Source organism: Schistocerca nitens, chromosome 2 (assembly GCF_023898315.1).
Source record: "Schistocerca nitens isolate TAMUIC-IGC-003100 chromosome 2, iqSchNite1.1, whole genome shotgun sequence".
Lineage (NCBI taxonomy): Eukaryota > Metazoa > Arthropoda > Insecta > Orthoptera > Acrididae > Schistocerca > Schistocerca nitens.
In genome coordinates this window covers 40727868-40745283 of record NC_064615.1, presented here as the reverse complement: position 1 = coordinate 40745283, position 17416 = coordinate 40727868, and the positions used below count along the sequence as shown (strand labels likewise).

General features: G+C 39.7%; 1 protein-coding gene across 1 annotated transcript in view; it reads right to left on the bottom strand.

Moving 5' to 3' along the window:
- LOC126234292 (uncharacterized) overlaps nt 1-17416 on the bottom strand; it is a 131154-nt gene that overhangs the window by 1133 nt on the left and 112605 nt on the right. The window lies entirely within an intron of this gene.

Genomic DNA, 17416 nt, shown 5'->3' with positions numbered 1-17416 from the left:
ATATAGTGGGAATTAGTGAAGTTCGGTGGCAGGAGGAACAAGACTTTTGGTCAGGTGAATACAGGGTTATAAATACAAAATCAAATAGGGGTAATGCAGGAGTAGGTTTAATAATGAATAAAAAAATAGGAGTGCAGGTAAGCTACTATCAACAGCATCGTGAACGCATTATATTGGCCAAGATAGACACTAAGCCCATGCCTACTACAGTAGTATAAGTTTATATGCCAACTAGCTCTGCAGATGATGAAGAAATTGATGAAATGTATGATGAGATAAAAGAAATTATTCAGGTAGTGAAGGGAGACGAAAATTTAATAGTCATGGGTGATTGGAATTCGAGAGTAGGAAAAGGTAGAGAAGGAAACATAGTGGGTGAATATGGATTGGGGGAGAGAAATGAAAGAGGAAGCCGTCTGGTAGAATTTTGCACAGAGCATAACATAATCATAGCTAACACTTGGTTCAAGAATCATAAAAGAAGGTTGTATACATGGAAGAATCGTGGAGATACTAGAAGGTATCAGATAGATTATATAATGGTAAGACAGAGATTTAGGAACCAGGTTTTAAACTGTAAGACATTTCCAGGGGCAGATGTGGACTCTGACCACAATCTATTGGTTATGAACTGTAGATTAAAACTGAAGAAACTGCAAAAAGGTGGGAATTTTAGGAGATGGGACCTGGATAAACTGACTAAACCAGAGGTTGTACAGAGTTTCAGGGAGAGCATAAGGGAACAATTGACAGGAATGGGGGAAAGAAATACAGTAGAAGAAGAATGGGTAGCTCTGAGGGATGAAGTAGTGAAGGCAGCAGAGGATCAAGTAGGTAAAAAGACGAGGGCTAGTAGAAATCCTTGGGTAACAGAAGAAAAATTGAATTTAATTGATGAAATATAAAAACGCAGTAAATTAAGCAGGCAAAAGGGAATAGACATTTCTCAAAAATGAGATCGACAGGAAGTGCAAAATGGCTAAGCAGGGATGGCTAGAGGACAAATATAAGGATGTAGAGGCTTATCTCACTAAGGGTAAGACAGATACTGCCTACAGGAAAATTAGAGAGACCTTTGGAGAAACGAGAGCCACTTGTATGAATATCAAGAGCTCAAATGGAAATCCAGTTCTAAGCAAAGAAGGGAAAGCAGAAAGGTGGAAGGAGTATATAGAGGGTCTATACAAGGGCGATGTACTTGAGGACAATATTATGGAAATGGAAGAGGATGCAGATGAAGATGAAATGGGAGATACGATACTGCGTGAAGAGTTTGACAGAGCACTGAAAGACCTGAATCGAAACATGGCCCCGGGAGTAGACAACATTCCATAGGAACTACTGACGGCCTTGGGAGAGCCAGTCCTGACAAAACTCTACCATCTGGTGAGCAAGATGTATGAGACAGGCGAAATACCCTCAGACTTCAAGAAGAATATAATAATTCCAATCCCAAATAAAGCAGGTGTTGACAGATGTGAAAATTACCGAACTATCAGTTCAATAAGTCACAGCTGCAAAATACTAACACGAATTTGTTACAGACGAATGGAAAAACTGGTAGAAGCCGACCTCGGGGAAGATCAGTTTGGATTCCGCAGAAATGTTGGAAAGCGTGAGGCAATACTGACCCTACGACTTATTTTAGAAAATAGATTAAGGAAAGGCAAACCTACGTTTCTAGCATTTGTAGTCTTAGAGAAAGCTTTTGACAATGTTGACTGGGATACTCTCTTTCAATTTCTAAAGATGGCCAGGGTAAAATACAGCGAGCGAAAGGCTATTTACAATATGAACAGAAACCAGATGGCAGTTATAAGAGTCAAGGGACATGAAAGAGACGCAGCGGTTGGGAAGGGAGTGAGACAGGGTTGTAGCCTGTCCCCGATGTTATTCAATCTGTATATTGAGCGGGCAGTGAAGGAAACAAAAGAAAAAATTCGGAATAGATATTAAAGTCCATGGAGAAGAAATAAAAACTTTGAGGTTCGCTGATGACATTGTAATTCTGTCAGAGACAGCAAAGGACTTGGAAGAGCAGTTGAATGGAATGGATAGTGTCTTGAAAGGAGGATATAAGATGAACATCAACAAAACCAAAACGAGGATAATGGAATGTAGTCGAATTAAGTCGGGTGATGCTGAGGGAATTAGATTAGGAAATGAGACACTTACAGTAGTAAAGGAGTTTTGCTATTTGGGGAGCAAAATAACTGATGATGGTCGAAGTAGAGAGGATATAAAATGTAGACTGGCAATGGCAAGGAAAGCGTTTCTGAAGAAGAGAAATTTGTTAACGTCGAGTATAGATTTAAGTGTCAGGAAGTCGTTTCTGAAAGTATTTGTATGAAGTGTAGCCATGTGTGGAAGTGAAACATGGACGATAAATAGTTTGGACAAGAAGAGAATAGAAGCTTTCGAAATGTGGTGCTACAGAAGAATGCTGAAGATTAGATGGGTAGATCACATAACTAATGAGGAGGTATTGAATAGAATTGGGGAGAAGAGGAGTTTGTGGCACAACTTGACAGGTTGGTAGGACATATTCCAAGGCATCAAGGGATCACAAATTTAGCATTGGAGGGCAGTGTGGAGGGTAAAAATCGTAGAGGGAGACCAAGAGATGAAGACACTAAACAGATTCAGAAGGATGCAGGCTGCAGTAAGCACTGGGAGATGATGAAGCTTGCTCAGGATAGAGTAGCATGGAGAGCTGCATCAAACCAGTCTCAGGACTGAAGACAACAACAACAACAATGTGAAACTTTGATAGAATCAGACAACTCTCTGTCAGAAACAAGTCAGAGTACCCAGTGCACTGTCAATTTATGTTGTGTATACTTCAATATTCAATGTATCAGTTACAATACTCACAAACCATATGGCTATCACATCTGCTGACATACAGTGTTAGTTTGGTACTTGTATTAAAGCAAGCTAAATTTGTATGTTGTACAATATACGTGGACTCTTGCTTCTTCTATTCCAATTGTTGTCTGAACTGCAAGATTCCTCCCAACTGATGTAATACAAACCTCATTTGATATTATTAGTAAAATACACACATCAGTTTTATCTACTAAGAAATTCATCAGTGAAGCAGAAGCAGTTAGCCACCAACAAATGCCCGCATCTCGTGGTCGTGCGGTAGCGTTCTCGCTTCCCACGCCCGGGTTCCCGGGTTCGATTCCCGGCGGGGTCAGGGATTTTCTCTGCCTCGTGATGGCTGGGTGTTGTGTGCTGTCCTTAGGTTAGTTAGGTTTAAGTAGTTCTAAGTTCTAGGGGACTTATGACCACAGCAGTTGAGTCCCATAGTGCTCAGAGCCAATTGAACCAGTTTTGAACCACCAACAAATCCTTTACACATCACTTAAACTGTTCTTTATTAGTAGTTAAACTTCTTATGGCTACCTGCAAGTTACTGAAACTGGACACCTTTTTGGACTAAAGTAAATGACTCTACTGATTCTTTGAACTGAGCTGTTGATTTAAAAACAGACCTATGGTCAAGGGGTAATGTCTTTGACTAGCAATTAAAACTTCCTTGGTCCCAGTTTAAGACCCCGTAATTGCTTTAATTTTGACTAAAAATCATCAGCAGTGGCAACCAAAGTCTTCCAGAATGAGAAGTCACACCCATTCTGCCAAAGGCCTTGTCGAAGAGGACGGATAAGCAGACAGGTTCAGGGACTCTTTAAACCTTGGGGTAGAAAACTGCTCCCAAAAAGCAGAAGAAACGGCAATGATCAAATGCATGAGGATGCAGAAAGCAATGGAAACCACTGCATTAAAGATACACAATGTGTGCCCATAAGACATGAGGCCTGGAAAAAAAATCGTTGTTATGCTCTCTCAAGTGGAGAAAGATTCTGGATTAGTTCTCCATTTGGATCTCTGAGAGGGAAATGCCATGAAGGAGTTGACCATGTGAAAAAGAGGGAATAATCAACAATAGGATAACAATCTGAGAGTTGGAGCTTGGAACGTCAGAAGTTTTCACATGATTGTTGTTGTTGTGGTCTTCAGTCCTGAGACTGGTTTGATGCAGCTCTCCATGCTACTCTATCCTGTGCAAGCTTCTTCATCTCCCAGTACCTACTGCAACCTACATCCTTCTGAATCTGCTTAGTTTATGCATCTCTTGGTCACCCCCTACAATTTTTACCCTCCACGCTGCCCTCCAATACTAAATTGGTGATCCCTTGATGCCTCAGAACATGTCCTACCAACCGATCCCTTCTTCTGGTCAAGTTATGCCACAAACTCCTCTTCTCCCCAATCCTATTCAGTACCTCCTCATTAGTTATGTGATCTACCCATCTAATCTTCAGCATTCTTCTGTAGCACCACATTTCAAAAGCTTCTATTCTCTTCTTGTCCAAACTATTTACCGTCCATGTTTCACTTCCATACATGGCTACACCCCATACAAATACTTTCAGAAACGACTTCCTGGCACTTAAATCTATACTCGATGTTAACAAATTTCTCTTCTTCAGAAACACTTTCCTTGCCATTGCCAGTCTACATTTTATATCCTCTGTACTTCGACCATCATCAGTTATTTTGCTCCCCAAATAGCAAAACTCCTTTACTACTTTAAGTGTCTCATTCCTAATCTAATACCCTCAACATCACCCGACTTAATTCGACTACATTCCATTATCCTCGTTTTGCTTTTTTTTATGTTCATCTTATATCCTCCCTTCAAGACACCATCCATTCCGTTCAACTGCTCTTCCAAGTCCTTTGCTGTCTCTGACAGAATTACAATGTCATCGGCAAACCTCAAAGTTTTCATTTCTTCTCCATGGATTTTAATACCTACTCCGAATTTTTCTTTTGTTTCCTTTACTGCTTGCTCAATATACAGATTGAATAACATCGGGGAGAGGCTACAACCCTGTCTCACTCCCTTCCCAATCACTGCTTCCCTTTCATGTCCCTCGACTCTTATAACTGCCATCTGGTTTCTGTACAAATTGTAAATACCCCTTCGCTCCCTGTATTTTACCCCTGCCACCTTTAGAATTTGAAAGAGAGTATTCCAGTTAACATTGTCAAAAGCTTTCTGTAAGTCTACAAATTCTAGAAATGTAGGTTTGCCTTTCCTTAATCTTTCTTCTAAGATAAGTCGTAAGGTCAGTATTGCCTCACGTGTTCCAGTATTTCTACGGAATCCAAACTGATCTTCCCCGAGGTCGGCTTCTACTAGTTTTTCCATTCGTCTGTAAAAAATTCATGTCAGTATTTTGTAGCTGTGGCTTATTAAACTGATGGTTCGGTAATTTTCACATCTGTCAACACCTGCTTTCTTTGGGATTGGAATTATTATATTCTTCTTGAAGTCTGTGGGTATTTCGCCTGTCTCATACATCTTGCTCACCAGATGGTAGAGTTTTGTCAGGACTGGCTCTCCCAAGGCCGCCAGTAGTTCTAATGGAATGTTGTCTACTCCGGGGGCCATGTTTCGATTCAGGTCTTTCAGTGCTCTGTCAAACTCTTCACGCAGTATCGTATCTCCCATTTCATCTTCATCTGCATCCTCTTCCATTTCCATAATATTGTCCTCAAGTACACCGCCCTTGTATAGATCCTCTATATACTCCTTCCACCTTTCTGCTTTCCCTTCTTTGCTTAGAACTGGGTTTCCATCTGAGCTCTTGATGTTCATACAAGTGGTTCTCTTATCTCCAAAGGTCTCTTTAATTTTCCTGTAGGCAGTATCTATCTTACCCCTAGTAAGATAAGCCTCTACATCCTTACATTTGTCCTCTAGCCATCCCTGCTTAGCCATTTTGCACTTCCTGTCGATCTCATTTTTGAGACGTTTGTATTCCTTTTTGCCTGCTTCATTTACTGCATTTTTATATTTTCTCCTTTCATCAATTAAATTCAATATTTCTTCTGTTACCCAAGGATTTCTAGTAGCCCTCGTCTTTTTACCTATTTGATCCCATTCTTCTTCTACTGTATTTCTTTCCCCCATTCCTGTCAATTGTTCCCTTATGCTCTCCCTGAAACTCTGTACAACGTCTGGTTTAGTCAGTTTATCCAGGTCCCATCTCCTTAAATTCCCACCTTTTTGCAGTTTCTTCAGTTTTAATCTACAGGTCATAACCAATAGATTGTGGTCAGAGTCCACATCTGCCCCTGGAAATGTCTTACAATTTAAAACCTGGTTCCTAAATCTCTGTCTTACCATTATATAATCTATCTGATACCTTTTAGTATCTCCAGGGTTCTTCCATGTATACAACCTTCTTTCATGATTCTTAAACCAAGTGTTAGCTATGATTAAGTTGTGCTCTGTGCAAAATTCTACCAGGCGGCTTCCTCTTTCATTTCTTAGCCCCAATCCATATTCACCTACTACGTTTCCTTCTCTCCCTTTTCCTACACTCGAATTCCAGTCACCCATGACTATTAAATTTTCGTCTCCCTTCACTATCTGAATAATTTCTTTTATTTCATCATACATTTCTTCAATTTCTTTGTCATCTGCAGAGCTAGTTGGCATATAAACTTGTACTACTGTAGTAGGTGTGGTCTTCGTATCTATCTTGGCCACAATAATGCGTTCACTGTGCTGTTTGTAGTAGCTTACCCTCATTCCTATTCATTATTAAACGTACTCCTGCATTACCCCTATTTGACTTTGTGTTTATAACCCTGTAGTCACCTGACCAGAAGTCTTGTTCCTCCTGCCACCGAACTTCACTAATTCCCACTATATCTAACTTTAAGCTATCCATTTCCCTTTTCAAATTTTCTAACCTACCTGCCCGATTAAGGGACCTGACATTCCACGCTCCGATCCGTAGAATGCCAGTTTTCTTTCTCCTGATAACGACATCCTCTTGAGTAGTCCCCGCCCGGAGATCTGAATGGGGGACTATTTTACCTCTGGAATATTTTACCCAAGAGGACGCCATCATCATTTAATCATACAGTAAAGCTGCATGCCCTCGGGAAAAAATTTCACATGGTAGGGAAGCTAAAAACTCTGGAAGGGGAAATGCTATGGCTCAGTCTAGATATAGTGAGGTCGGTGAAATGAAACAGAAAGAAGACAAAGATTTTACATCAGATGAGTATAGGGCAATATTAACAGCAGCAGAAAATAATAATAATAATGAATAATAATGAATAATAATGAATAATAATAATAATGAATGAATAATAATGAATAATAATAATAATAATGAACCATGGACCTTGCCGTTGGTGGGGAGGCTTGCGTGCTGCCTCAGCGATACAGATGGCCGTACCGTAGGTGCAACCACAACGGAGGGGTATCTGTTGAGAGGCCAGACAAACATGTGGTTCCTGAAGAGGGGCAGCAGCCTTTTCAGTAGTTGCAGGGGCAACAGTCTGGATGATTGACTGATCTGGCCTTGTAACATTAACCAAAACGGCCTTGCTGTGCTGGTACTGCGAACGGCTGAAAGCAAGGGGAAACTACAGCCGTAATTTTTCCCGAGGACATGCAGCTTTACTGTATGATTAAATGATGATGGCGTCCTCTTGGGTAAAATATTCCGGAGGTAAAATAGTCCCCCATTTGTATCTCCGGGCGGGGACTACTCAAGAGGACGTCGTTATCAGGAGAAAGAAAACTGGCGTTCTACGGATCGGAGCGTGGAATGTCAGATCCCTTAATCGGGCAGGTAGGTTAGAAAATTTAAAAAGGGAAATGGATAGGTTAAAGTTAGATATAGTGGGAATTAGTGAAGTTCGGTGGCAGGAGGAACAAGACCTTTGGTCAGGTGATTACAGGGTTATAAATACAAAATCAAATAGGGGTAATGCAGGAGTAGGTTTAATAATGAATAAAAAAATAGGAGTGCGGGTTAGCTACTACAAACAGCATAGTGAACGCATTATTGTGGCCAAGATAGACACAAAGCCCATGCCTACTACAGTAGTACAAGTTTATATGCCAACTAGCTCTGCAGATGATGAAGAAATTGATGAAATGTATGACGAGATAAAAGAAATTATTCAGGTAGTGAAGGGAGACGAAAATTTAATAGTCATGGGTGACTGGAATTCGTCAGTAGGAAAAGGGAGAGAAGGAAACGTAGTAGGTGAATATGGATTGGGGGGAAGAAATGAAAGAGGAAGCCGCCTTGTAGAATTTTGCACAGAGCATAACTTAATCATAGCTAACACTTGGTTCAAGAATCATAAAAGAAGGTTGTATACCTGGAAGAATCCTGGAGATACTAATAGGTATCAGATAGATTATATAATGGTAAGACAGAGATTTAGGAACCAGGTTTTAAATTGTAAGACATTTCCAGGGGCAGATGTGGATTCTGACCACAATCTATTGGTTATGAACTGCAGATTGAAACTGAAGAAACTGCAAAAAGGTGGGAACTTAAGGAGATGGGACCTGGATAAACTGAAAGAACCAGAGGTTGTAGAGAGTTTCAGGGAGAGCATAAGGGAATAATTGACAGGAATGGGGGAAAGAAATACAGTAGAAGAAGAATGGGTAGCTCTGAGGGATGAAGTAGTGAAGGCAGCAGAGGATCAAGTAGGTAAAAAGACAAGGGCTAATAGAAATCCTTGGGTAACAGAGGAAATATTGAATTTAATTGATGAAAGGAGAAGATATAAAAATGCAGTACCTGAAGCAGGCAAAAGGGAATACAAACGTCTCAAAAATGAGATCAACAGAAAGTGCAAAATGGCTAAGCAGGGATGGCTAGAGGACAAATGTAAGGATGTAGAGGCTTGTCTCACTAGGGGTAAGATAGATACTGCCTACAGGAAAATTAAAGAGACCTTTGGAGAGAAGAGAACCACTTGTATGAATATCAAGAGCTCAGATGGCAACCCAGTTCTAAGCAAAGAAGGGAAGGCAGAAAGGTGGAAGGAGTATATAGAGGTTTTATACAAGGGCGATGTACTTGAGGACAATATTATGGAAATGGAAGAGGATGTAGATGAAGATGAAATGGGAGATAAGATACTGCGTGAAGAGTTTGACAGAGCACTGAAAGACCTGAGTCAAAACAAGGCCCCGGGAGTAGACAACATTCCATTAGAACTACTGATGGCCTTGGGAGAGCCAGTCATGACAAAACTCTACCATCTGGTGAGCAAGATGTATGAGACAGGCAAAATACCGTCGGACTTCAAGAAGAATATAATAATTCCAATCCCAAAGAAAGCAGGTGTTGACAGATGTGAAAATTACTGAACTATCAGTTTAATAAGTCACAGCTGCAAAATACTAACGCGAATTCTTTACAGACGAATGGAAAAACTGGTAGAAGCGGACCTCGGGGAAGATCAGTTTGGATTCCGTAGAAATGTTGGAACACGTGAGGCAATACTAACCTTACGACTTATCTTAGAAGAAAGATTAAGAAAAGGCAAACCTACGTTTCTAGCATTTGTAGACTTAGAGAAAGCTTTTGACAACGTTAACTGGAATACTCTCTTTCAAATTCTGAAGGTGGCAGGGGTAAAATACAGGGAGCGAAAGGCTATTTACAATTTGTACAGAAACCAGATGGCAGTTATAAGAGTCGAGGGGCATGAAAGGGAAGCAGTGGTTGGGAAAGGAGTGAGACAGGGTTGTAGCCTCTCCCCAATGTTATTCAATCTGTATATTGAGCAAGCAGTATAGGAAACAAAAGAAAAATTCGGAGTAGGTATTAAAATTCATGGAGAAGAAGTAAAAACTTTGAGGTTCACCGATGACATTGTAATTCTGTCAGAGACAGCAAAGGACTTGGAAGAGCAGTTGAACGGAATGGACAGTGTCTTGAAAGGAGGATATAAGATGAACATCAACAAAAGCAAAACGAGGATAATGGAATGTAGTCAAATTAAATCGGGTGATGCTGAGGGGATTAAATTAGGAAATGAGACACTTAAAGTAGTAAAGGAGTTTTGCTATTTAGGGAGTAAAATAACTGATGATGGTCGAAGTAGAGAGGATATAAAATGTAGACTGGCAATGGCAAGGAAATCGTTTCTGAAGAAGAGAAATTTGTTAACATCGAGTATAGATTTAAGTGTCAGGAAGTCGTTTCTGAAAGTATTTGTATGGAGTGTAGCCATGTATGGAAGTGAAACATGGACGATAACCAGTTTGGACAAGAAGAGAATAGAAGCTTTCGAAATGTGGTGCTACAGAAGAATGCTGAAGATAAGGTGGGTAGATCACGTAACTAATGAGGAGGTATTGAATAGGATTGGGGAGAAGAGAAGTTTGTGGCACAACTTGACTAAAAGAAGGGATCGGTTGGTAGGACATGTTTTGAGGCATCAAGGGATCACAAATTTAGCATTGGAGGGCAGCGTGGAGGGTAAAAATAGTAGAGGGAGACCAAGAGATCAATACACTAAGCAGATTCAGAAGGATGTAGGTTGCAGTAGGTACTGGGAGATGAAGAAGCTTGCACAGGATAGAGTAGCATGGAGAGCTGCATCAAACCAGTCTCAGGACTGAAGACCACAACAACAACAACAACAATAATAATAATAATAATAATATTTATTCAACATCGAATAATCAAATACAATCCCTAGAAATAATTCAGTTTCAGGACATCATACAGATTATTCTTCTGAATACGTCAGTTTATGAATTACAAACTAAAGATTTGTTTGTATTAATAAATTTTACACTTTGATGGAGTTTACATTTGGTAGTATACAATCACAATATTACAAATATTGTTTTTATCAACATTATATTAGTTGTAGGTTACTTAAAACTATGAGCTTGACATATTTATGAAGCATTTTTCATACAGATATAGTACTCGTCTAGGGAATAAGAAGGGTTTTCAATTAGAATTCTTTTTAGCTGATCTTTTAATTTGTTAGTAGGAAGGGTTGTGAGACTTTTTGGTAGGGCATTGGCTAGCTTCAGCCCAGCATGAAGTGCACTTTTTTCATATAAAGCTGTTCTGTGGCTATTTACATGGTATCTGAACTTTTGCCTTGTATCGTACTGGTGCAGGTCACAGTTGAAATTTGGATTTATTGTTTTCACAAGCAATATAACTTTCAATATGTATACACCTATAATGGTAAGCACACCTAATTTTGGGAACAGATTCTGACATGATTCTCGAGGTTTGGCTCCACAAATAATTCCGATAACTTTTTTCTGTAGTACTAATAATGTATTTAGGTTGGCTTGAGTTGTTGCACCCCATATTTCTACAGCATAGTTTAAGTTTGATGAGAATAGGGCATGATAAGCAGTTTTTAGTACACACATGTCCTTACAATATTTGCTAATCATATTTATAGCAAACACATTCTTTGACAGCTTACATGCTAAGGAATCAATATGCATGTACCATTTGAGGCTGTCCTGGATTGTAATTCCCAAGAACTTTGTCCATTTTTCCTTTTTTACAATGGCATTTCCTATGGATAATTTCATGTCAAATTCTATTTGTTTCCTTGTCTTAAATTCCATTATTGCAGTCTTTGAAGCACTTACATTTACATGGCTTTCATTAAAATACTTGATTATTTCATTAGTTACACTGTTGCACAGTACCTCCAGACTCTCATAGTCTTTGTGTTTACACACTTGATGTGTCATCTGCATACAATATTTTTTTACAGTTGGGAGAACAATACTGTATATCATTAACATAAATCAAGAAAAGAAAAGGGCCCAAGACAGAACCTTGAGGCACTCCATATTTGATATCAGTAATTTTAGATTTGTAAGACCCACTGTTTGTTTTAAGCAAGACAAATTGTTTTCTATTGCTCATATACAATTTTATTATCTCATAGCCAGTTCCTCTGATACCCAGGTTCCACAGCTTGTCAAGTAATACGGTGATGTTGACACAATCAAAAGCTTTTTCTAGATCAAGGAACACTCCAGTTACATACTCCTTGTTCTCTATGGCCATTATTATTTTGTCTATTAATTGTGCTGCTGCTACTGAAATTGACTTGTTTTTCATAAAGCCATTCCGATTTTCAAATATCAATTTGTGTTGACTCAGGAATGTCATTAGTCTAGTATAAATAACTTTCTCAACTACCTTAGAAAATGCAGGTAAGATTGAGATGGGTCGGTAGTTTTCAATTTTACACTCCTGGAAATGGAAAAAAGAACACATTGACACCGGTGTGTCAGACCCACCATACTTGCTCCGGACACTGCGAGAGGGCTGTACAAGCAATGATCACATGCACGGCACAGCGGACACACCAGGAACCGCGGTGTTGGCCGTCGAATGGCGCTAGCTGCGCAGCATTTGTGCACCGCCGCCGTCAGTGTCAGCCAGTTTGCCGTGGCATACGGAGCTCCATCGCAGTCTTTAACACTGGTAGCATGCCGCGACAGCGTGGACGTGAACCGTATGTGCAGTTGACGGACTTTGAGCGAGGGCGTATAGTGGGCATGCGGGAGGCCGGGTGGACGTACCGCCGAATTGCTCAACACGTGGGGCGTGAGGTCTCCACAGTACATCGATGTTGTCGCCAGTGGTCGGCGGAAGGTGCACGTGCCCGTCGACCTGGGACCGGACCACAGCGACGCACGGATGCACGCCAAGACCGTAGGATCCTACGCAGTGCCGTAGGGGACCGCACCGCCACTTCCCAGCAAATTAGGGACACTGTTGCTCCTGGGGTATCGGCGAGGACCATTCGCAACCGTCTCCATGAAGCTGGGCTACGGTCCCGCACACCGTTAGGCCGTCTTCCGCTCACGCCCCAACATCGTGCAGCCCGCCTCCAGTGGTGTCGCGACAGGTGTGAATTGAGGGACGAATGGAGACGTGTCGTCTTCCGCAATGAGAGCCGCTTCTGCCTTGGTGCCAATGATGGTCGTATGTGTGTTTGGCGCCGTGCAGGTGAGCGCCACAATCAGGACTGCATACGACCGAGGCACACAGGGCCAACACCCGGCATCATGGTGTGGGGAGCGATCTCCTACACTGGCCGTACACCACTGGTGATCGTCGAGGGGACACTGAATAGTGCACGGTACATCCAAACCGTCATCGAACCCATCGTTCTACCATTCCTAGACCGGCAAGGGAACTTGCTGTTCCAACAGGACAATGCACGTCCGCATGTATCCCGTGCCACCCAACGTGCTCTAGAAGGTGTAAGTCAACTACCCTGGCCAGCAAGATCTCTGGATCTGTCCCTCATTGAGCATGTTTGGGACTGGATGAAGCGTCGTCTCACGCGGTCTGCACGTCCAGCACGAATGCTGGTCCAACTGAGGCGCCAGGTGGAAATGGCATGGCAAGCCGTTCCACAGGACTACATCCAGCATCTCTACGATCATCTCCATGGGAGAATAGCAGCCTGCATTGCTGCGAAAGGTGGATATACACTGTACTAGTGCCGACATTGTGCATGCTCTGTTGCCTGTGTCTATGTGCCTGTGGTTCTGTCAGTGTGATCATGTGATGTATCTGACCCCAGGAATGTGTCAATAAAGTTTCCCCTTCCTGGGACAATGAATTCACGGTGTTCTTATTTCAATTTCCAGGAGTGTAGATTTATCACCTTTCTTGTAAATTGGGGTTACTTGTGCTATGTTTAGACTATCTGGGAAACAACCTGATGCAATTACATCATTTACTGCTGTGGCCATGGCATCAGATATGTTGTCTATGCATCTTTTCAGTGTACTGATTGACAATCCATCATAGCCTGCTGATTTGTATTTTTTAATGACAATACTATGTTTTTGACTTCCTTGTTGTTGGTTGGGGCCAAGAATATACTTTGTTTGATTGGAATGCCCCTATATCTATTACTTTTGAATGCATTACGGGAACAGCAGTGATCAATGTCTTATAAATAATTACTATTAAAAACAGTCTTGATCACGATTTATTTAACAAGGTGACCGGTTTCGACCACTACTGTGGTCATCTTCAGACCTACAAGTTGTATACAAAGCTCTAATTAGAGGGCTACATACATTAAAGAAAATACATAAAGTAATAAAGCTATAAAACGTTGAATTACCATTGAGTAGGAACCTCTTTCTGTTGGAGAATCACTACTGGAGAAACCAGTGCATGTCTTACTATATATAATGGAGGCTCCACCCACACATGACTGCATGATGTCATTACTAACCAATGAGTTATAAGTGGAATTATAATTTAAAATTTCTTAGTTAAAACAACATTGTCAAGAATTAGAAATAAATACACACTAAACTTAGCTTACTAAACAGCTATTGTCAATTAAGAAGCGTTAAAAATATTTAAATATGTAGGAAAATGAACTTTGGTTTGGTAGTACATGGGTTGCCCTCTCAAGGCCTGTCAGTGAACCATTTAGAACCACTGGTTGCTATGGTGAAGTTGGACGCCGTTGCAAAGATGAAGCAGCAGGCTTTTTTCACTGAAGTTGTTGTAAAATCGATAGTCAAACTAGTGGTTGCCATGGTGAGGACAAACGCCAGTGCAAAGATGTGGCAGCAGGCTTCTTTCCAACGAAGTTGTTGCGAAGTGGAATGGCAAAGACTGTCACGTCAGATGATGTATTATTGAGCAGCAACATCTCTTTAATTGAAACGATTTTTAAAGAGTAAGCTACAATAATCTGTAGCTGACATGTATACTACATGCTGCACAATTACGATACGAAGTAGTTGTCCATATATATGAAATATTATCTATGAAGTTGATATATAGATTACATGTGCCTTTTTTTTTTATAAAGGCATTGCTATTCCTCAAGTTATATGCCAGTCATATAAGCAAATAAAAATGAAAGAATTTAAAATTATAAAATTATGAGCCAGTGTCAGAAATAAAATGATGTGAATTAGCAATATGCAGTCTAAAAGCATATAAGCAAAAATTTTAAAACAGATAGTCAATCATAAAATAATGTTTGGTAAAATACAATTACAATGTAAAGATAAAATATTTGCTAAAAGTCTTAATAATTTTAAAAAATTTTAAAAATTTTTTAAAAAACCTTTTTAAAACAAAGGACAGAAGTGTAAACATTCTAAAGCAGATCATCAAAAAGCTCAAAGAAATGTTTGTCTTTGAACTGAAGTTGTTCGTTTAAAACAGATAATGGATTACTTTTGTGAAGTGAAAAAATTTCAATTTCTTCTAAGGTATTTAGCAGTGGTCCTTTTGGCACAGTATGTAATATTTTCAAATTGCTAGAAATGCAACCCTCAGAATGATTGTATCCATCAAGATGTTGACCAAATATTGATTTGGTACGTGCAGTACCAGTAGTATGTTCTTTGAAACGTGTTAAAAAGTTACGGCCAGTTTGGCCAATATACTGTTTCTCACAGTCATTACATATTATTTTATAAACGCCTGACTTTTGGTATCTATTTGAGTCTCCAATTGTGTGTTTCAGTTTCATCTGTAGGGGGTTATTAGTTTTAAATGCTATTGTCACGCTTGTGTTCTTAAATACTTTATTTATTTTATCTGAGATAGGTCCCATTTATGTCATTTGTGTAAATCTCTTCTTGGAATTTATAACGGCATCATTTGTTTCTTGTAATTTTTGATATAACAGATCAACCTGATGGGAATTATAATTGTTAGCAACTGCTATCTGTTTTAATGTATCAATTTCCTCTTGGATTGCATCATGTTGGAGAGCTAATTTCAGTATCCTATGTATCATAGTTTAAAAAATGCCATTTTGTATCTTGATGGATGGCATGATGTAGCATTTATTATTACATCGGTTGATGTGGGTTTTCTATAAATAGAAATATTATGTTTTCAATTCTGATTTGTAATTGTGAGGTCCAGGAAATTAATACTATTGTTACTTTCGTGTTCTACTGTAAATACAAGTTTTGGATGTAAATTATTTAAGTTGTTAGCGAAACCATCAATTTCTTCCTTAGAGCCGTTATATAATAGCGGTGTGTCGTCAACATATCTTTTGTAGTATATAATTTTATTTGTTATTTCTGTATGTAAAGTAGGACATGTTAGTTATAATGTTGTCAATGCATGATTTTACACTATTGACCTCTCTAGTGGGCTCGTTTATCAGAAATGTTAAGTTAAATTGAGCTAGTATTAGCATTATTTTTTTAGATACAGAGTCATTGAACAGCAAGTCAGTGTTTATATCTCCAGTTTGTATTATGTTAACCCGGCCATATTTATTGCAGTGTTTACTGACAATGTCAACAAGCAGGTCATTAAGAACATCAAAGAAACTATCTAGGCTACCAGATGGAGGTCGATGAGAATCTAACAGTCATGGGAGATTTGAATGCAGTTGTAGGGGAAGAAGTAGATGAAATGATTATAGGAGAACATGAGTTTGGTGGTAGAGATGAGAGAGGATAAAGACTAATTGAGTTCTGCCATAAATTTCAGCTTGTCACATTGAATACTCGGGAAACAGCTGGGAGAGACAGGAAGATTCCAGATAGAATGTGTCATGGTCAGGCAGAGATACCAAAATATAATACTGGACTGTGAGGTGTACCCAGGACAGATATAAACACTGATCAATATTTAGTAATAAAAATGAGTAGGCTGAAGTCAGTAAGAATCAATGTGCAAAGAAGTGGGATATGGAAGTGTTAAGGAATGATGACACATGCTTTAATAACTCTGTGGCTATAGATACTGTGACAATGAATAGCTCAGTATGCAGTTCATTTGAAGAGGAATGAACATCTATGAAAATGGTGATCATAGAAGTCAGAAAGAAGAACATAGGTACAAGGAAGGTAATTGCAAAGAAAGCATGAGTAACAGAATAAATACTTCAGCTGATTGCATGCGTGCCAACTACTTGGCATGTCTGGGCTTGTGGACCAGCATACATAATCTTGTGGGTGCACCGCATCCACGAAATATTTAGTCTGATAAAACAAAATAAAATAAATACTTCTCACTTGCCTTTATCAAAACATAATGAGCTATTAAAATGCTGAGATGAAAGTTAAAACTTCTGCCCTCCAAAACATATCTGTTTGTCTGAGATGTCACTGTGCATATGCAACCAACACACTCCACGCTCCCCCCTTCCTTGGCTTTCTCTGTCCAAGTTGAAGGCACTCCCAAGAATAACAACTGCACTGTACAATGAATGGGATCCTATCTTTTTGGCTTGCTTTCAAGTTTTGTTACAAGTGGCATGCTACAATATGCTGACTCTATTCATCAACAATTGTTTTAAAATAACTGCTTGTCACTACTGGGCAATAATAAAGAATGATTTGAGATACAAGGAAGCTGATTGTTACAGACTATCTAAATAGTAATTTTCTTTTTAACATGACAGCAGTGTCATTTACGGTTTCAGTGAAATTGTTTTCATGTAATCTGGATTGTTATCATTTTGTTTGTTGAGACAATGGTTGGTTGGTTTGTGGGATTAAAGGGACCAGACTGCTATGTTGAGACAATGGCTTCAAGCACATGGTAGC